Source organism: Microcaecilia unicolor, chromosome 1 (genome assembly GCF_901765095.1).
Source record: "Microcaecilia unicolor chromosome 1, aMicUni1.1, whole genome shotgun sequence".
Taxonomy (NCBI): domain Eukaryota; kingdom Metazoa; phylum Chordata; class Amphibia; order Gymnophiona; family Siphonopidae; genus Microcaecilia; species Microcaecilia unicolor.
The window spans coordinates 153,568,495-153,590,434 of NC_044031.1; the positions used below are offsets into that span (position 1 = coordinate 153,568,495).

The 21,940-nt window shown below is 44.0% G+C and overlaps 1 protein-coding gene across 4 annotated transcripts in view; it reads right to left on the reverse strand.

Annotated features, from left to right (window-relative positions):
- Nucleotides 1–21,940, reverse strand: part of LOC115469118 (anterior gradient protein 3-like) — a 67,182-nt gene that overhangs the window by 25,464 nt on the left and 19,778 nt on the right. Inside the window, exon 1 of one of the 4 annotated variants that reach the window (XM_030201439.1) lies at nt 12,098–12,192. The exons of 2 other annotated variants lie outside the window; for them this stretch is intronic. The gene's annotated coding sequence lies outside the window, so the exon portion shown is untranslated. Of the gene's footprint in view, nt 1–12,097; nt 12,206–21,940 lie in introns of those variants that run through there. One more of the 4 variants, XM_030201465.1, reaches the window with a different exon arrangement.

Below are 21,940 nucleotides of genomic sequence, written 5' to 3' on the forward strand. Positions count from 1 at the left end.
AGGGTTAAAATGGCTAATATTTCCATTTGCTATATTAATGGCCACACACTAAGTTTGCCATTAACGCATGAGCCCCCTACCGCCACCCGTTATGTAGGCGGTAAGGGCTCACATGTTAACCACAGTGCAGCAATGAAGCGAAGCTGTGGTAACCGATCAGTACAGAACATGCCCACTGTTTGTCCCCCTGACATGCCTCCAGCACTAAAAAATAAACTTGATTTTATAGCGCATGGGTAGCAGGCACACAAGCAAAAATTATCATGGGATGCCTGAGTGTGCCCAAGGTATGCTCTTTTTTTCCTTTGGTAAGCACGTGCTAATACTTGCTGCAGCTTAGTACCGTGTTTCCCCGAAAATAAGACAGTCTTATATTAATTTTTGCCCCCCAAAATGCGCTAGGTCTTATTTTCAGGGGCTGTCTTATTTTTCGGGGAAACATCGGGGTTGGAGCGGGGTTGGCCTGCCCGCCCTCTGTCACTCCCAGAACTAACCTTAAACGCCTCCTTTCACCTTCGCAGCAAGCAGCAGCAGGGCAGGCCACTCCTTCCTTCCGTGTCCCGCCCTCGCACTAAAATGGCAAAAGGGGGAAGTCCTTGATACAGCTTAACAGCGAAACGGACGTCTTTGAGCCCCCAGTCCGAAAATCTACACAGATAAGTGTTTAAAATTACATAAATAATATAAAGCCGATGAAGAAACGAGGTGCCTAAGATGTTGCCACAGAAATAATGACTGGCCAATAAGCACCACTGAGGCAAGTTGAAAAATAATTGAAAATAATTGAAGACAAATTGAAAAACATAGTGGAGGAAAATATTTATCTAGGATCCTTTAAGAGATATCCCAGAAGCATCAGATCAGAGCTTAGCAGCCTGATGCTCCTGGGTGATAAATTTTTACAATAATTTAAGGATACTGTACTGTAAAAGACTTTAATAATATTATATATATTTTTTTTTTTCGGTCAGTGTTCAGAGTTGTGTGGCATAGCCAATAGTGGACAAGCTCACATTATTTTATTCAGTCATTGCGCTTCATGTTATTGCAATTGACCCAATATCTAACCTTTTGTCAATAGATGCTTATATGTTATTAAGTCCACCTAGCAGCTTCTATCTCTTCTAATTAGCTATGACCAGTATATTGTCCATTGACTAGCATTAAATTAATCTCAGAATCTTATTTTTTATACTTATCTTGAATTGCAGACTGCAGATTGTTGACTTTTCAAAGTGCATGCGTTGATTCCACTATCACTATCCTGAGATGCTGACCCTGCCCTTGAGCCCATGGACACTACAGAGCCTGTAACTGAAGCTGGTCATGCAGTCACACAAAGCTTCAACTTAACACAGCAGCTTGCATAGCACAGCTTCATTTGTTTGTAAACCTTATGAGGCTCATAGACAACATTCAGCAGACAAAAAGTTCTCGATGCAGGCATTTGATTGCTGAAACACGGCACCGCATTGAGTCTAATGTCGAATTTACTGTATATTGTTTTGAATAAACTCTAAACATTCAACTCCTGTGGATCCATTTGTTTGTTTAGAAGACCGTAGACTTTACCCTACTTCTTGGTTTCTAAGGAATGGGGTATTCCAGGGGTGGAATTGGGGAGTTGCTGAGAGTTATGTAGGTCCTGGCAATATTCAGGGCCTGCACAGTTAACCAGGCATGTAGGACTGCATAAATAGCAGTCCTAACTTTGCCTGGATAGCTATGTGAGTGCCAGCAATGAATACTGCTGGCACCTGCATAACTACCAGGTTGTGGCCTGAAGCTGATCTGCTCTCCTTCCTGTCCCCCCCCCCCCAACTACTACAAGACCACCACTAGAGGTTGCAGTGACCATTTTCAATTAGGAACCGCTAGAAGCAGGAATGAGTGGGGTTTGCTCCTGCTGAGGTAGGCCATGGTGAACCTGCTTTGATTTGGTGGAAGGGCCAGAGATCAGGCTTCAACAAGAGGAGATGGAGGAAGTAGGGATCAGACTTAGTTAAGGGACAGAAGGGGGAAATTTGGACTCCTTTCATGTGGGTCCCAGTTGATATTCAACCAGGACCCTTATTAGTATGTAGGTCCTGGCTGAATATTGGCCTGGACCCACAGCCAAAGCATGTCCAGCAAGATCCAGATATTCAATGCCAGTGACCAGAAATGGCCCAGCATTGAATATCTGGGTCTGATTTAGCCAGTGACAGTCAGCCCATAAAAAACACTAATCGCCACCAGGTGAATATTGACCATATATTTGCTTGTTGAAATCCCAATTAAGATGGAAAAGATTAGATAAATAAATTTTCAATTGCTAATTCTGTAGTGCAAAGCCTAAAAAAATCCCAGCAGCAGGCCATCCTAGTGCCAAGAAATTGCACTTTGGTGCCTGGGATTACATATCCACCAAGGTTTCCTGATAATTCAGATAAGTGCATATGGAAGTTTGATAAGTGTATATATATTTTATATGGACATATTTAAATAAGAGTTGAAAAAATACATACAATGAAATGACTTGAAAAAACATGTAAAATGGATTAGTGAAGAAGTTTTGGTAATATATCTCTGGTTTGTACAGAGATATTGTCCAAACATTCACTTTCTCATGATTTGACTAAACTGCATAATTAAATGTATAATGGGAGCTAACATGTCAGAGTAGATTGAGGGAAAAAAAATGCAAGAAAATTGTAAAAGTAGACAAAAATATGTGTAGTATAGTGCTGGCAGAGGAATTTGCAACATACAATATCTCAATAAAAATCAGAATAGTCTTCACTGAAATAAGGAATTTTTAATACAGTGAAAAGTTCACAACACTGTTACCTTTCAAAGAGGACAACCCCCCCCCCCCCCCCCCCCCCCCCCAATGATATACACACCAACTTAAGAAAAAATTCCTTCTTGGGGTTTTAGAATTCCATGCATTCTGAGTTGTGACAAACAACATTATGGGAGGAAGCTATCAATTTCGGCTACCATTAACGTGTGATTTTACTGTTAATCTCAGTTATTAGTATCTAGGTCACCTATGATAAAATAGTACAAGTTACAGGTAAAATAACCCATCTTAAACTACACCTCTAAATAAGATTATTTGGAATATCTAGATTCCTGTATTTTTTTTTATGTTTAAATCATTTTTATTGGTTGTAACAAACAAATAAACCTTTCTTTGCCGAAAAACAAAATTTATACACAGATTTGTCGACCAGCAGGTCGAAATAGCTTATCATGTTACAGTATAGTATTTGTATTTTCTCCCTTTCCTTGTCCTCCTCTTAACCTTTAGCACTCCCTATCTCTTACCACATTCTAGTATTACAAATGTAACAAACCTCCCAACAATTGACAAACGTCAGGCTAAATTATTTCAAAATAAACTCTCTGTTGTTCGGCTTCGACTTATATGAGTTATTTAACTACATGAATCTGGAGGAGTACCCTACCCAACCCCCCTGCCCTATCCCTCCCTCCCTTGACCCTACCCCTCCCCCCCCCCTCCCCCCCCCCCCCCCCCCCCTTGCTCCGTTACAAAGTCAACTGTATTTGTAGTTTAGTGCACACAAGAAGTCAGCATCTAAGGAAGTGGCAGCTCTCATTGTACATAGCGTACCCGACTTTCAGTAATTATTGAGCCTTCTTTACCATAATCCATCGCCCCTCTGTTTAATAATAACAAGCCCATGCGACCTTGCATTGTTTTTAGAATTTCAGCAATAGGCTTTGCGCCTTAACCGGGAGGGTAATCCAAAGCATTTCCCACTGGGCCTTAAACTTGAGACCTGCGGGGCTTTCTAGATCAGGCACCCCACATCTATCTATTCTCATTTGTCGCACCATTTGTGCCCGCCAGGCCTGTAAGGGGGGTATTTCTTTTGCCCTCCAAAATTGCAATATGGTGGTTATTCCGAAATATATAGCCATCCTGGCAAATGCCTTAAAGCCCTCTGGAGCCTCTGCAGTTAGCTTAAAGCAGTTAAATAAAATTAAGGGATCATAGATGAGAGTGCAATTCCACAATTGGTCTATTCCCGCTATGATTTGCCTCCAGAACTTTCCTGCTAATGGGCAGCCCCAAAACATATGCCCTAGAGAAGCCGCTCCCTGGTTACATTTGGGGCAGGTTCCTGTAGTATCAAACCCCGCTCTTAGCGCTCTGTAAGGAGATATGTGTGTTCTCAACAACCATCTATATAACCTCTCTCTCTGGGGTATGGATAGTCGTTGCTTATACATAGCTTTCAAATATGATCTACATTCTACCTCTGTAAATGTGCAACCCAGGTCCTCTGACCAGTCCCGTGCAATCCGTCTAAAGTCCAATTCTGCTGCAGTATCCTTCAATTGCCTATGATGGAATCTCAATGGTACTGAGAGTTGCGCTCCCAGAGTAAACTCCTCGGAGAGAACCTCCACCACATCCTCCGTGAGGTCGGTCCACTCTAGGGAAGCAACATAGTGTCGCAGCTGACAATATGCAAATTGATATGTCGGGGGGATCCTAAATCGAGTCTGAAGCTCTAGGTATGAGAGAATTTTCCCCTGTTCCGTGACTATGTGTGCCAGGTAGATTATCCCTTTTTGCGCCCACCTACTAAAAACACTAACCCCTTGTCCCGGGGGAAACGCTGGGTTATCGCATATGGACAGCCAGGGGGATGTACGGGCAGAGAAGTGATAACGTCTACACACCCATCTCCATGTTTCCCTGAGGGCCTTCAGTAGGGGATGCCTCCTGAATGCTCCAGTGGGCAATGGCGTTCCAGAATGAAGCAGATGACTAAAGTGTATGTTTGGGAACATCTGTGTCTCCACTGGCGTAATGGAAAACCCAGAGGTCCCTCGATACCAATCATTTATGTGTCTCATGGAACTTGCGATAGCCAAAAATTTAATGTTCATAAGTCCCATGCCACCCCCCTCCCTTGGGCCTATCATCAGATGATATGGAATTCTCGGTTTCTTCCCTTGCCAAAGGTACTTTTGTAGTAAACGTTGTAAAGACTTTTCATCTTTTCGTTTCAAAAACAACGGTAATTGCTGAAAGACGTATAGCCACTTGGGTGCTACCATCATATTAAACAGCGCTATTCTACCCCATATTGTAAGTGGTAATTCCCTCCACATAAACAACTTATTTTTAGTCATCTCCATCAGCGGACCTATGTTTTCTTTATATAGAGAGGCCCCATCTCTGGTTATATACACTCCTAAATATTTCATTTTTGTTGTCTCCCATCTCAGCAAAGCCTCTCCTTGCCAATTTAATTTAACGTCACTATCCATGGACATCGCGCATGACTTTGAGAGGTTAAGGCCAAACCCTGATAACTGCCCATACTCCTTAATCAGTGTTAAGGCAGCCTTAAAGGACTCTTGCGGGTTAGTTAATACCAGGAGGACGTCATCGGCATAAGCTAAAGCTCGAACTTCCTGTTCCCCTAATCTCACCCCCCTAACTCCCGGGTCTGAATTTAGATAACGTAGTAATGGTTCTAATGTAAGATCAAACAAAAGTGGGGAGAGTGGGCAACCTTGACGTGTTCCTCTACTTATTGGGAACCCCTCTGAAATCCCTCCATTTGCTGTGACATGGGCTTTCATACCGGAATATAGGGCCGCTATAATTTGCTTCATTTCTGCCGGAATTCCTATCCAGTCTAAAACACAAAATAAGAAGGTCCACTCGACCCTGTCAAAAGCCTTGGCGGCATCAAGGCTCACCAAAATCCCTGGGATCTCCTCATGCCGACACTTAGCCATTGCCAGTAAGACTCTTCGAATGTGTGTTACCGAGTGTCTTTTTGGGATGAATCCCACTTGTGTAGATTCAATCACACTTGGGAGATATGCATTGAGCCGTGTGGCCAAGATCTTTGCAAGCAGTTTGATATCGACATTAATCAACGAGATAGGCCTATAGGATTCGGGTTCCTCCCCGCATTTCCCCGGCTTCAACAGTAGTGATATGGAGGCAACGTTTTCATGCAATGGGAATCTTCCCTCTCGAATTACCGCCTGGTGATATTCAAATAATGGACCTAGCAACTGAGGCTGGAGTATTTTGTAAAATTCTCCTGAATACCCATCCACTCCAGGAGCCGAGAAAGACTTTAGCCCTTTTATTGCGTCTAACAGTTCTTTATTTTGGATAGGGGCCTCCAGGCCTGCCACTTCAGCCTCTCCTAATTTTGGCATTTTTGCCCTACTGAGGAAGTCATTCATATGAACCTCCGTGGCAGGCCTATTGGCCCTGTAGAGGTCACTGAAATGTTCCTGTAATATTTGGAGGATCCTATCTGGGTTGTTAGTAAGGTCACCTGTCTTTTCTTTCAAGGCTGATATTGTTCTATTTCCCTCCCACTTCCGAACTAGCCGGGCCAGCATACCTCCTGCTCTGTTTCCAAAGCGGTGGAACTTATATTTTTGGAAAGTTCTATTCTGTAACATTTTTTCATGCAATAGGGAGTTTACCGCGGCCTGTAAAGACAAATAAGCTTCTCTAGCAGCCGTGGACTTTTGTTCTATATACTGACGCCTGGCTTTCCGCAGCCGCTTATTCAACTGTAACAGGCTAGCTGCATTCTTTTTCCGTTTACTTGCTACATATGCTATCAGATCCCCCCGCAGCACCGCCTTTCCTGCACACCAAAACAACTGTGGATTCGATTTGTGGTCTTTATTGAATAATTCATATTCTTCCCACTTTTTCGTTAAGAATTTTTGAAAAGATTTATCCTTTATCAGGTGTCCAGGGAACCTCCAGCGCCTGGACGGCTGAAAGCCTCCTGGGGCCTCTAGCTCCAACCAGACCGGGCTATGATCAGATATCAGAACCTCCTCTATTTTCGTGTCCCTTACACTATGAAACAAGGCTGCTGAAATGAATATGTAATCTAATCTTCCCCATGTCCCATGGGCCCTGGACCGATGTGTATACTCTTTTTGATCTGGATGCAAATTACGCCATGTGTCCACTACAGAGAGAGAGTTAGTGAACTCGTTTAACATCAGTGACCCCCTCCTACCTTCTACTCCCCTGCCACCCTCGCCTGAATAATCCATTCTGGGGTCTATGGAAATATTCATATCCCCTGCTACAATCAGGTGTTTGTCTTCATATGGTATCAGCCTCCTCAACAACCCTGGGAAAAAGGAGCCCTCAGGAGGGGTAGGAGCATAAACATTCAGTAGATATAATTCCCTCCCTTGTAACCAGAGCTTAACCAGGAGGAATCTTCCTTTGGGATCATGAAAGATCTTCTCTACCTTACAGGCCAGTCGACGATGAATACATATTGCAACTCCCCCCCTTCGCCCATCTGCGGATGCATGTATCACCTGTCCTATCCATCCCTGTTTGAGTTTTTCATGTTCTGCTGCCGTCAACTTTGTTTCCTGTAAACAAGCTATGTCTGCATTGAGGTGTTTTAAATGTGCCAGAATCTTTTTCCTTTTAATGGGAGATGTAACGCCGCCTACATTCCAAGTGACTATTTTACAGTGTGTGACTGTGTGGGTTTGCTATTTTCCAATATTTGTTCTCTGATAATTTAGCCCCTGGGTCCCAGCCCTTCCCCAGTGGCTTCATACATTTCCTTTTCCCCATTGGTACGCAGTTCCTATGTATGCTTCCCTTTTGCTTAACCCGTGTGTGCCACCCAATTCCTTTAGCTCTGGAGCACCCTCCCCCCTTAAAACATTGTGTCTTTCGAAGTCTCCATCCCCTTATCCCGTTGCCTGAGCCCCCCTCCCTTCCAACCCTAACCGTTGCTTCTCTGCTTCCAGGTGACACGTTACCGCTATGAGATTTCCCCTCCCCCCCCCATTCCTCCTCTCGGCCTAAGTGGTAGCTCCCCCCCCTTTTTTTTAGATCAATTCTAATATGGCCCTTGCATGTATAAACTTCCTCCACCATTAGTTTTATCAATCTGGCAGATATCATATTATCACTTTAACTATGTAACATCAGCAAATGCCTTATACAACCTTAGTAAATCACATCATCATGTTTCCTCCTATACTTGCAAAGGTTATGCGGTTCATCAACTGGATTTCTCTTTTCTCATAGTCAAGTTGGCGCCTCATCAGGCGCCTTTAATTCAGTGTCTATAAATTGCTGGGCCTCTTGCACTGATTGGAAGGAACGCCATTTGTTTTCATGCTGAATCTTTAAAACAGCTGGATAAAGTAGCAAGAATCTTGTTTTCCGGTTGACTAGTGTCATGCAGAGCGGATGAAATCTGCGCCTTTGTTCTTGCACTCCTGCAGAATAGTCTTGGAATATTCTTATCTGGTTTCCGTCATAGCTCAGAGTGTCTCTTTTTAAACGGAAGCCCCTCATAATTTCTTCTTTGTGCAAGTAATTGTGAACTTTGATTATCACCAATCTGGGTCTTTGCTGCCCCTGTTGCCACCGGCCCAGCCTGTGGGCCCTTTCGATGCACAGTTCTCCGTAGCTATCAGACAGAGCCAGCTCTTTTTTGAGCCACTGCTCCAGAACGTGCCCTAAGGTTTTCTCTGGAATTGCCTCTGGTAGACCCACAATGCGCAGGTTACATCTTCTTGCTCTGTTCTCCATATCTTCAATCTTGTCTTGTTGTGCCTTGAGTTGCTCCGTCATCCGGGCTACATCTTGGGTGTGCTGTGCTCTGGTATCTTCCAAAGCGGATATTCTGCTTTCCGTTTCTCCCAGTCTCTTCACTGTATCTGCCATGTTAGCTTCCATGTTACTCATTTGGCGTTCTAGCAAATCAAATCTGGGGTTAAGTGCAGCACTCACTGCCATGGTGATTTGGGCCAATTGTTTTTCAGAGAAGTCCCCGAGTTTTTCAAGTTTCCCCTCAGCCATTCGCGCTCCTGTGGGTGGGGGAGTGTTTTTCCCCTTGTCGAATTTGGTGCCACTTCGGGTTGTGCCGGCAGATTTAGGCTTTAGGTATTGCTCCATGCAGTCTATGATTCGTCCAGTACTGTGCTTTGTGCACCTGCACTATGGAGCTGTCGTTCTTATCAGAAAATGTCTGTGGGACCGGATTTTCTATGCCCCGTGTGCACTGCTATTCCACCTTCAAGGATAGTTTGAATATTATGACCAGGGTAACACTCTCTTTAAGTTGATTCTTTATCCAACATATATTATAGAATCACTCTGAACACAGTTCTTCTCCTTTATATGCAGTTGTTTTGTCTAGAGATTGCGGGGCTGTTACAATGAGTTCTTTAATTTACCCAAGTCATTATTATGTCACTGCATCTCTATTGCGTAGGCATTGGCTTATTTCCCCCTTCAACTAAGGAAATTGTAAGGGAACGGGCTAAAGCCCTCTTCAGATCGGGGAGGGAGCAGCAGAAAAGGAGTGTCTCTCAATCTCTCCTCTATTTATCGATCTTCCCTGCCTCTGGGCCCATTTCCTTACCAGGCCGCCATCCGCCGCGTTGTTATGCTGCCGCTCATTCCTCTGCCCGCTCTAGGAGTCTTCCGGCCGCCATCTTGAATCGCGGCACATGCGGTGGAATTAATTCGGCCACGATACCGCGGGGCACTTTTGCCGGCACCCGCCTACATCTCCGTGCTCTCGGGACCTTTATGTATCGTTGCTTGCCGCGGGTGAGCCCAGTAGGCGGGGGGAGAAGGAGATCTCTCGCGCGGCGTCGCGGAGCCCTCTAGTCGGCGGCCATCTTCCCGCTCGGCTCCACCGGAAGTCCCTGTATTTTTTTTTAATGATTGGTTAGATTAAATAACTGGGTTTGTTTCAGTGAATCATAGCATATAGTTTCAGCACTCAAGTACAACATTCAGTTGCAATATTCAAATATTATTGCATAACATGAAAATGTCAATAATGACATGTGTAACTAAGATTTCAATATTGCTATTATATGGTTGGAATGGTTGAAAGGAGCCCATTGTTCCATTGAACACAGTCTTCTTATACATGGTACACAATGAACCCTTACTAGGAAACAATGTTTTTTTGTTTAGAATTATCCATACACGGCTCCTCTTTCCAAAAAAAGCTTTCCCATTCCGCACCTGGTCAATGGACATAAAAAGCAATCCCCCGATGTATAGTTTTTAAAAGTTTCTGCTAAAAAATGTTACAGTCCCTCATTGAGAGGCAGCAGAACACCTTTTTGTTTGTAGGCACCAACACACCAACCTACAACCCCACCCACAAGCTCTCTAGTGGTTGATGCTCTATTGAGCACAATATTGGTGCAGCCATGGCCCCCGTGGCCCACCCCATGCCCTCACTAACTATAACAAAACAAGAAAATGCTCTTCTAGCCACATTATTAACAGATGTATTTATATGGTGTAGGAAACTTATTTACAAGCTATATTGAAAAATAGTTCATACTGTAAAAATATCCCTACATATCTGTTAGGGACGTGCATGGTTTTAAAACAACATGGGAAATGACATGTTACTTTATGTTATTTTTGACCCAAAATGTCAGTAAAAAGCCTGAAATTTCATTCATTTTTACAAGAATTTTCTCCTTTTTTTTTTAAATTTCAAGAGCAATATTCCAATCACGTGTGCACATTTTGGGAAATAGTGCACACATTTTTGGAACAATATTGCTCTTGAAATTTAAAAAAAAGGAGAAAATTCTTGTAAAGGACACTGGAAACTAAACCAATGGGCTCATTTTCGAAAGAGAAGGGCGCCCATCTTTCAACACAAATCGGGAGATGGGCGTCCTTCTCCCAGGGTCGCCCAAATCGGCATAATTGAAAGCCGATTTTGGGCATCCTCAACTGCTTTCCGTCGCGGGGATGACCAAAGTTCACAGGGGCGTGTCAGAAGCGTAGCGAAGGCGGGACTGGGGCTTGCTTAACACATGGGTGTCCTCGGCCGATAATGGAAAAAAGAAGGGCATCCCTGATGAACACTTGGCCGACTTTACTTGGTCCTTTTGTTTTACGACCAAGCCACAAAAATGTGCCCTAAATGATCAGATGACCACCAGAGGGAATCAGGGATGACCTCCCCCTACTCACTAACCCCCCCAGTGGTCACTAACCCCCTCCCACCCTAAAAATATTTTTTAAATATTTTGTGCCTGCCTCTATGCCAGCCTCAAATATCATACCCAGCTCCCTGGAGCAGTTTTAGTGGGTATCGCAGTGCACTTCAGGCAGGCGGACCCAGGCCCATCCCCCCCCTACCTGTTAAACTTGTGGTGGTAAATGCGAGCCCTCCAAAGCCCACCACAAACCCACTTTACCCACATCTAGGTGCCCCCCTTCATCCCTAAGGGCTATGGTAGTGGTGTACAGTTGTGAGGAGTGGGGTTTGGGGGGGGGGGGGGTTGGGGGGCTCAGCACACTAAGGTCGACCCAAATGTGGAGATTTGGGTGTCCCCGACCGTATTATCGAAACGAAAGATGGCCACCCATCTTGTTTCAATAATACGGGTTTCCCCGCCACTTCGCGGGGACGTCCTGCGAGGACGCCCTCAGGAAAACTTGGGCGCCCTGTTCAATTATGCCCCTCCAAGTGAACATTTTGGGGATGCACACCTCTAGTATCTGTATGCTCTATACAGCAAATTGGGACTTGCATTCTTTTTTCCATGCTTTATACAATGCTAAAAATAATTTCATTAAAAATTAAAGCAAAGTTGGTTAAATAAATGAATAGCAAAAGAAAGAAAGTAAAATCTAATAGGAATTGTAACACGAATAAATGCTTTCAGGAAACACCACTATTACAATTGCACAGACATTTAGCTCTAAGACTGTTCAAGTTTCATTCCTTTGCAACCTAGTCACACCCTGCTGTACATTTCTTATCATCAATATTTGTGAATCAGAGCATAAAAATGTGATGTTATGCATAATTAAGAAATGTAGGTTCTACAATACATGGATTGTTAGTACAAAACATTCTGCTCAACATTATACTAAGTAAATACAAATTCATCTAGATAAACTGGTAAACATTCTAGATAATTCTCTCAAGCGCAGAATTTGCAAGGGGTTGATCTTACGGTGAACATAACAAAAGGAATACATGAGGCTGATTATTTGGTTTTCATGTCATTCAGTAAACATTTAAAAAGTTTAAAATCTTGTACTCACATGAGATGGGGTTTTGTTAAAAACCGAACTGCCTGTTCTGAAAGTTGTCAGTTGAAATAGGCGTGATATATAGTCCACAAGACACTTGACCTGCCTACCTCTGTCTCCATGGCAACAAGGTATTAGTCACCTATGAGGAACACAGGAGCAGGGAACAGTGCAGGCCAACTTTTTTTTTTGTTTCTTTTTAGTCAGCCCTTGTTGAGTTCCCATAATCACAAGAGCAAAGTTCCCATTGAATGCTCTTCTTTCTCTCCATCTTCACTTGTATCAGATGTCATTGAATTAAGAATCAAACGTCAATTGAAAGGGGTAGGGGGTGGGGTGTCCTGTGCATGCTTTTTTCATGCCTGGTTTATGTTCAGTGAAAAATGAAACCTTCACTGGAAATTGGAATTGTGTACCTTTCTTGTTCCACATCTATGCCTAAATTCACTGATGCTCAAAAACTAAGTCCAGATTGATAGGAAAGCAGAAATGTTGCTTTGTATTTACTCTGTATGGGAAATATGTCATTTAACAGAGTTGTAATTTTTCCCACAAAAATTATACAGAGCAAAAATGCTGTTTGACTCCAACTAAATAAAACGAAGCAAACAGAAAGCAACACTGTTTTTTTTTACATTGCTTTAATCTAGTAATTAAAAGAGAAATATTGGAATAGCTGTATGTGAAAATTGTGCAAGAAAGAAATCTACATGCATTAGCCCTCCCTCCCCCCCCCACACAAAAAGATTTCTTAAGATCTGAATTGGCCAATCAGATTATTTGTTGTATTGCTCTTATTTCCCCATTTCAAGGGTGATTTTTTTTTATAGCAGGCTACCTAGGCTATGAAGGCACCTAGGCACATATGCTGTATCTATTTTATGAAGGCAAAATATGTTCTTACATGCCTTTAGAAAGTAGCCTCTTGAAAACTATTATACCTGCTGCTTGGCAGACAGAAATGGTCTATCTAGCTTTGCATGGATATGCATGGATATATAACATACATTATATCTTGCAGGTCTGCCCCAGTTCCACACAACCTACCCACAGGAACGCCAATACTCATTCCGCATATAAGTATGTGCTTCATGGTGGAAATGCGTATTATTATGCATGTGTACCTTGATCAATTTTTTAAATGCCTATTTCTCTGGCTAAAATGCTGTTTTGTCCACCTACAAAAATTGATCAGCACTATTCTATAAGCCGACCTTAAAGTTAGGTGTGGTTTATAGAATAGCACTTAAGCTCAGGAACTGCAATTACATTTAGGCACGGTCATTTCCTTGTCTCTGAGGTGGCTGGACATGGGACTTTGTTTTACAGAAGGCAACAATTCTGTCCAAGCAAATGACCTGTAAGTTGATTTTCTTTATTTGCTATGATTGCTACATTAAAGAAGTGTTGGATTAAGAATTGAGAGTCTATTGGTACAGTTTTTACTTGGGAATAGTTTAGCTGGCTATCGAAGCTTTTTGACCATCACCATGTCTAGAACAGCACAAGTATATTACTGTTAAAAAGAAAGACTCAAATGAGAATAAGATACTAGTAAGATCTGATTCACCTTCCTTAGACTTAACTGGTTTTCTTCAGTCATCTTTGGAAGAGGTGACACAATGAACAACCTTGATGGCTACCTTCGCTTTGGAAACCAACCGCAACCTGGTACTTTGGTTATTTTTCATCCATTTAAATGATAAGTTTAGGAGATCTTGTATTCATATATTTCCTGACTTACCACGAATGATGCAGAAGTACATAAGTACATAAGTAATGCCATACTGGGAAAAGACCAATGGTCCATCGAGCCAGCATCCTGTCCACGACAGCGGCCAATCCAGGCCAAGGGCACCTGGCAAGCTTCCCAAATTTACAAACATTCTATACAAGTTATTCCTGGAATTGTGGATTTTTCCCAAGTCCATTTAGTAGTGGTTTATGGACTTGTCCTTTAGGAAACCGTCCAACCCCTTTTTAACCTCTGCTAAGCTAACTGCCTTCACCACTTTCTCCGGCAACGAATTCCAGAGTTTAATTATACGTTGGGTGAAGAAGAATTTTCTCCGATTTGTTTTAAATTTACTACACTGTAGTTTCATCGCATGCCCCCAGAAGAGGAGGCAGGACTTTCTGACTTTCGAGCCTCAAGTTCTTGTTCTTAGAGCAATATTCCTGTTAAAATTTCCTTATGTTTGTTTGGTTATGATTGGGGGTAATTTGTTCCTAAACAGTTTAATAATTTTTACAGGGCTAGGGAAGGTGTTATTACTGTCACCTAAATCTCTCAAAGTAAGGGGCCCTTTTACAAAGCTGAGGTAAGATTGCTTAAATTTCCATTAGCTTAAGGCTTCATATGTTCGTTTTTTCTTTGACTTATATGTCACATAAGTTTGCTGTGATGTTAATGTTAGCTTCCAGTGGGTCCTATCCTTCAGCTTCACTCCAGTCCTGGACCACTGAGCCCCTCATTATACAAGGAAAGCCTCCAGTTTCTCCCTCATCTTTTATTCTAGATCCTGCTATTTAGGAAAGCATCAACAACATTGCCTTTGTTGGGAAGTTCACCCTCTTTGCAGATCGCTCAGGGTATCCCTTATTTTCTTTTGCTCTTGACTGTATTAGTCCTTAGGATCCCACCCTTGAGAGCTCGGCCTGCTTGATAGGAAAGCTCCATCTCTGGCTGTCTTCAAATCTAGGCTAAAAGCCCACCTTTTTGATGCTGATTTTAACTCCTAACCCCTATTCATTTGTTCGTACCCATGTTCTGTCATTCCACCTTAGTAATTCCCTTATCAATTATTTGTCCTGTTTGTTCTAATTAGAATGTAAGCTCTGTCGAGCAGGGACTGTCCTAACCACTTGGCTACTCCTCCTCTGAGTGAAGGAGTAGCCTAGTGGTTAGTGCAGTGGACTTTTATCCTGGGGAACTGAGTTTAATTCCCACTGCAGCTCCTTGTGACTCTGGGCAAGTCACTTAACCCTCCATTGCCCCTGGTACAAAATAAGTACCTGAATATATGTAAACCACTTTGAATGTAGTTGCAAAAACCTCAGAAAGGTGGTATATCAAGTCCCATTTCCCATTCCCTTTATGTTCAAGTGTACAGCGTTGCGTATGTCCAGTAGCACTATAGAAATTATAAGTAGTAGTTGTATAGGAAACATGGAAAAGGAAAATGACTTGTTTCCCTTTCAGGTTCTTTTTTTTTTCCCCCTTTGCCTTGAAAGCAGGTGGTTCTCCAAGGTCCTGCCCTAGCAAGGCATTAGAACTGTGGGATAATGGTCTGATCTTGTTGCTGAGTGGCAGAAGAGAGGCAAGATAACCTTTTCCTTCCAAACAGGGTCTTTACTAATCTAAGAAGCCCCTAATTCCTCCCCTGGGCATAACCCAGCTGGGAACCCAGATAGAACAATCCTAGAGCTCAACACCCAGAGCAGTTCTACTCCTGAAAAGGCATTTCAGCAAATATTCACCTTCAGATAGAAGGGTTTTACTAGCACCCGGATCACACGCTATTTATTTTATGTTACTTTATTTATTTATTTTGCTTATCTGGTAGTCTAAGAAGATTGCAAATTGAGCATAACAGAATTTAAAAAAATTAACCACACAAGACAAATGGACACAAATTGCATAAACGTAGGACTTGACACATGATAATCACAATATACAAAATAAGGCAAAAGCTCACGAAGTGGTGGTCATCAATATTATCAAAATTTTTCAATAAAGACAACATTTTTTCTTCTCTTTTACTTTTGTTGAAAATGTTTGCAATACAGTACGTCAATTCGTTTAATGCTTCTTCCTTCCAGTGGCAATAGTTCACAGTTTATGCAACAGCACGAGGCATGTAGAGTCAATATGTAGGATTCCTAGGAATGGACAATATGGGGAAAGTTCCAAAGTAGACACAAACAACAATGAGAGACATAAATGTCACTTTGTCTAAAATCCTTTCTTCAGGGCATCAGGAACATGATGTTGCTGAACAAGTCAAACCAGAGCTGAAAGTTACACTCAGCCCTTCTTTAGAGATTATCTTCAAAATGCCAGAGAATGTTCTGGATGAAGCTTGTGTACTATAGTTCGATCTAGTAGCACTTCATTTTCATTGTAGCATTTTCTTTGAGCACCTGGCAATCCATATCTAACAAAGGGGTCCTTTTACTAAAGCTGTCCTAAAAAGTGGCCGGCGCTGTGTTCAGCATATGGGTTATCCACGCACTGCAGCCACTTTTAGTGTGGCGATAAAATGGCTGCATTTCTATCATTTGTCATTAATGGCCATGCACTAATTTCCCAATTAACGTGTTGCCATTACCACGGGAGCCCTTACCGCCACCTATTTAGCAGGCGCTACAGGCTCCTGCGTTAGCCCTGCACTATTGGGGCAGTGTACCCATGCTACCCAATTAGAGCAGGGCAAGCCTACTCTCTGCCCATAGACACACCTCCAGCACCAACCCCCCCCCCCCTAGTTTTTTTAGGGAGGGAGTAGTGTGTGCTGATAGACAAATTACCATGGGTCGCCTCAGCGCGTCCCGCAGCAGTGCTTTCTGCTGTCTGATAGGCACATTCTAGTGCCTACCATGGCTTAGTAAAAGGTCCCCCAAATGATTTGCACAGATCACCCTTTCTTCATCTCTTTCCTTCTGAATTCTACAGTCCATTGAACTATAGCAGGGGTTCCTAATCTGGTCTTCAGGACACACCTAGCCAGTCAGGTTTTCAGGATTTCCACAATGAATATGTATAAGAGAAATCTACATGCCACGCCTCCGTTGCATACAAATTATCTCATGCATATTCGTTTTGTGTATCTTGAAAACCTGACTGGCTAGGTGTGTCCTGAGGATTGGGTTGAGAACAAGTGAACTATAGGGCTGGAGCATGTCAGATTTCTGTATTGTGGATCTTTGATCAATTTATTTTCCATCTCCTCTTACACAGAAATATAGGAAATGATGGTAGATAAAGACCATACAGCCTATCCAGTCTGTCCATCCACACCAAGAAAGCAATTCTACAAGGTGCCTCCGTAAGGTGCCCCGGTAACATGGAGTGAGAGCCTATTCTATATGGACATTTGGGTGCCCACATTTCTTTGTCAAATACTAGTGTACATTTAGGTAGTCCCATTTACACCTGCCATTGCCCTGGTGTAATTGAGGGCATCTAACTGTAGCAGGCACGCAGGCAGCTTACAGTATTCTATAATTTGCCCATCTAAAGGTCTGCCCTGCCTATAGCCCACCCATGTGAATGCTCCTCTTAAAAATATGTGCTATGCCATTTGATGCCAAATTTTAGAATACCACTTAAATGCCCAAATGAGATTGCTGCAGATAAGTCTACACGTAGGTGCCTAAATGTCAGGATTCCATACATTGAGGAGGTAGTTATAATGCTGTGTTAGGGCACTAACCTGCACTATTTTCACCTTAAGATGAGTTAAAGGGCTATAATGCTGGTTGTACTGCCCTGTGTTACATAAAGGGGCATAATTGAAAGGGACGCCCAAGTTTTGTTGAGGACGTCCTCGCAAAACGTCCTGGTGGAGGGGTAGGAAAATCCTTATTATCGAAACAAGATGGACATCCATCTTTCGTTTCGATAATACAGTTGGGGACGCCCAAACCTTGACATTTAGGTCGTCCTTAGGGATGGTCATCCCTAGACTTGGTCGTTTCTGATTTTCGGCAATAATGGAAACCAAGGACGCCCATCTCAGAAATGACCAATATGGGTGGGCACTATGTATATAAGTATGAGTAGTGTTTCTTGGGATCCTACAAAATAATGCCTTAGAATCCACTGGATGATGGATTTCTAAGTAGCCTGCCCAACAGCTGCCCTGCATCAACATAAACTACATACATAAGTAATAGAAAAAAACATTTTAAAATATAGTTACATTATGCCATATCAAACTTGACCAGACGTAAGCCTACTACATAAGTCTACTATAATGGCAAACATTTCTGTAGCCTAGTGTCAGCCCTGTCCTACCCCCTACCCTACCCATCCCCCATGGCACAAAATATAAGATTTTTTTTTTAATGTCCTGGGCACTGCAAAGCCCACCTCCACCCAGAAAACCGCCTACACTTGTTTTTTTGTTTTGTTTTTATTTTAACCTGGGCACTGCAGAGATCATCTCCGCCCAAAAACCCACCAACATGAGAAATACACAACCTTATTAAAATTTTAACCTGGGCAATATTAACATTTATTGTTGGTGGGTTTCTGGGTGGAGGTGGGCTCTTCACTGCCTAGGGCAAAAAAGGTATATTTAATGGTTAAATATACCTTTTTGTGCTCTAGGCAGTGAACAGCCTGGCCCCATCCTTACCCAGAAGTCCACCAGCAGCCAGCATTTTGATTACAAAAGGCCACCCAGAAGCCCACCAGCAGCCAGTATTTTGATTACAAGAGTAATCAAAATTGCTGGCTGGTGGGCTTCTGAGTGGGGGTGGGCTCTTCACTGCCTAGAGTTAAAAAAATAAATGTATCTTTTTTGCCCTATGAGGAGTTCACCCCTACCCAGAAGCCCCCACCAGCCAGCATTTTGGTTACACTCTACATTTAAAAATAACTTTAAAAATATATTTATTTTACCTGGGCTGCTGCTTGCTGTTGTTGGCAGGTGGTACAGCAGAGCTAGTGAAGTAGCTACGTGGGACCATGGGGGCCTGGGCCCCCATAGATTTCGCCCTGGACCCCCCTGCCGACAAACTTCTCGACTCCCCCTCCCGCAGCCAACCCTCCCTCCCTGCCATCGTCTACTACCTTTGTTGGCGGAGGACCCCAACCCCCGCCAGCCGAGGTCCTCTTCTTCCGGTGCAAGGCTTTGTTCTGTTTCTGTGAGTCTGATGTCCTCGTCAGACTCACAGAAACAGAACGAAGCCTTGCAGATCAGCCAACGGCCGCGTTGCCTGCTGATCTGCAAGGCTTCGTTCTGATTCTGTGAGTCTGTCATCCTGCACGTACAACAGACTCACAGAAACAGAACGAAGCCTTGCACCAGAAGAAGAGGACCTCGGCTGGTGGGGGTTGGGGTCCCCCCGCCATCAAAGGTAGGTGACGGGGTCGAGAGGGTCGTCGTCGGGGGGGGGGGGGTCAAAGTTGTTGGTGACGGCAGCGGGGGGGAGGGTCAGCGGCAGTGATGGGGGCTAAAATGTGCCCCCTCACCTCGGGCTCTGGACCCCCTCCCACCGAAGTCTGGTTACGCCCCTGAGCAGAGTACTGTGCTGGTTCCTGCCTGTGTGTTGTGTGAGGCCACAGGAAGGTGCTGCTGGGGGGGGGGGGGGGGGGGAGGTTGAATCGATCAACAACGAACACAAGCTGATGCTGATCGCATCCAGCGAGGGCAGCAGTCCCGGTCCAGCACCCGTGACCTGGCACAGTGTGGAGATGAGGAGCCACGCCGCAACAGAGCTGGCAGCCTTTCCATGTGGCACTGCATGCGGTGTTATTGTGTGCACTACGGGGGGAGAGGAACTTTAGGCCATAGCAGCATGGCCATGCTGCAGGTGTTTGCGTCTTGCGTCATGGGAGACTTCTGCAATCCGGCACATCTGGACATGACCCGCGGTGCACTGCACTGAACCCCCCGCCAAAAAAACATTTACGCAGAGAGGAGGAGGAGGACCAGGAGAGGACCAGGAGAGCTGCCGGGTTTACTTGGTCTTTTTATTTTCACGACCAAGCCTCAAAAAGGTGCCCCAACTGACCAGATGACCATCGGAAGGAATCGGGGATGACCTCCCCGTACTCCCCCAGTGGTCACCAACCCCCTCCCACACTAAAACAATAAAACTAAAAACCTTTTTTGCCAGCCTGTATGCCAGCCTCAAATGCCGTACCCACCTCCATGACAGCAGAATGCGTTCTATCCTCTGACAGCCTTTCCCTGGTTGTGATGTGGCTCTCAGGTGAGTGTGACACCTTTTCTGTTAGGTGCACTGCAGAGTCACATCAGCAATGCATTGTGGTGGGTGTAGGGTAGTGGGCTCTACTCCCATGGTGCTTTTCCCCCTGCTAACTGGGTCAGAGTGTATCCAGTTTTGTTTCCGGTAGTCCATGAGGTAGTGGCCATTTTTGTCAGCCACTTTTAGATCCCTTTCATGTGTTACCCACGTTAGAGAACTTAGTTATTACCTTGAATGTAGCTGAAAGAGGGCACTGTACACCATTCTGCCAGCTCTGACCTACTGCTAATCTCAGTACCAGGAAGACTCTTTACCAGTCGGGCACAACCTCTGATCTGTAGTTAACTGTGAGTAAGCGTGCTTATTCCAATAAAGGACGTTTTCAAAGAGATTAGTCTTCAGGTGTCAACTGGTGTGCCAAGGTTATACAGCAGCAACAAGTCCTAGAGGCCTGCGTGTATGCAGGTCCCTGGAGCACTTTTAGTGGGTACCGCAGTGCACTTAAGGCAGGCGGACCCAGGCACATCCCCCCCTACCTGTAACACTTGTGCTGGTAATGGGAGCCCTCCAAAACCCACTGTACCCACATGTAGTTGCCCCATTCACCCCTAAGAGCTATGGTAGTGTTGTACATGTGTGGGTAGTGGGTTCGGGGGGGGGGGTTGGGGGGCTCAGCACCCAAAGCAAGGGAGCTATGCATGTGGGAGCCTTTTCTGAAGTCCACCGCACTGACCCCTAGGGTGCCCAGTTGGTGTCCTGGCTTGTGAGGGGGACCAGCGCACTACAAATGCTGACTCCTCCCACGACCAAATGCCTTGGATGTTGCCGGGTTGGAGATCGCCGGCATTTTTTTCCACTATTGCTGAAAAACAAAACCGGCGATCTCAACCCCGGTGAACTCTGGCATTTGGCTGGGCTAAACCGTATTATCGAAAAAAAGATGGCCGGCCATCTTTTTCGATAATACGGTTCTGGCCAGCTGTAGCGCCGCCACCAAAATAGATCGCCGGCGATCTCTTTGGCCGGCGACGTTCGATTATGCCCCTCCACATAACCTTTCCTCTCCTTGATCCCCACTATACCTGAAACACAGGTACCTTTATTTGACCACAATATCACCTTGTATTTGTTTCTTTACTGGACTTGGCGAATGCCATTACGGTACTATGTAAGCCACATTGAGCCTGCAAATAGGTGGGAAAATGTGGGATACAAATGTAACAAATAAAATAAAATAAATAATGGCTTTTGTAGTGGTGTACCTTTAGGTACAGTAGGTTTTTATGTTTCTGGAGGGCTCACATAACATATATTGGAATTAAGGTGGGATTTTTACCTGGGTCCTGTTGTTTAAGGTCTACTGCACTGAGCACTAGGGTGCTCCTCTGCTCTGCAGGATGTCTGTGTGGCCATATTTGTACACATGATGCCAGACAGACATTTTTGTATCTGCTTTTTGGTGTTTATTTTGAATGTTTCATTTTGGAAAATGGCTGTTCATTTTGGATGCTTTCAGTGCAAGATCATTCTCACATATTTTTGAACAGGAAATCCCAACATTTTTCTTGTTTGAAAATGGCTGTGAGATGGATGTTTTTTGTTTTTTTTTTGGATGTCAGGTCGTCCCAATTCTGACTTGAACATTCTTTCGAAATGTCCCTCCATCTGTCATTTCCTTTCTTCATTTTCTTCAAGCTCCCTGACCATACGTTTTTGCTCTACCAAGATCTTATTGAACCAAAGGGAAATGCGTTGTCTTTTAGGTTCTCTACTGTAGTCCATTGCAGGAAAATTTGCAGAGGAATAATGACTATAGGGGAGGATATAGGGAACAATCACAAGGGGCCCCCTGCTGTGAAGGCAATAAAATGGAACATAGAGGTGGGGGGCGGGGAGGGACTGTGGAGGAATGGA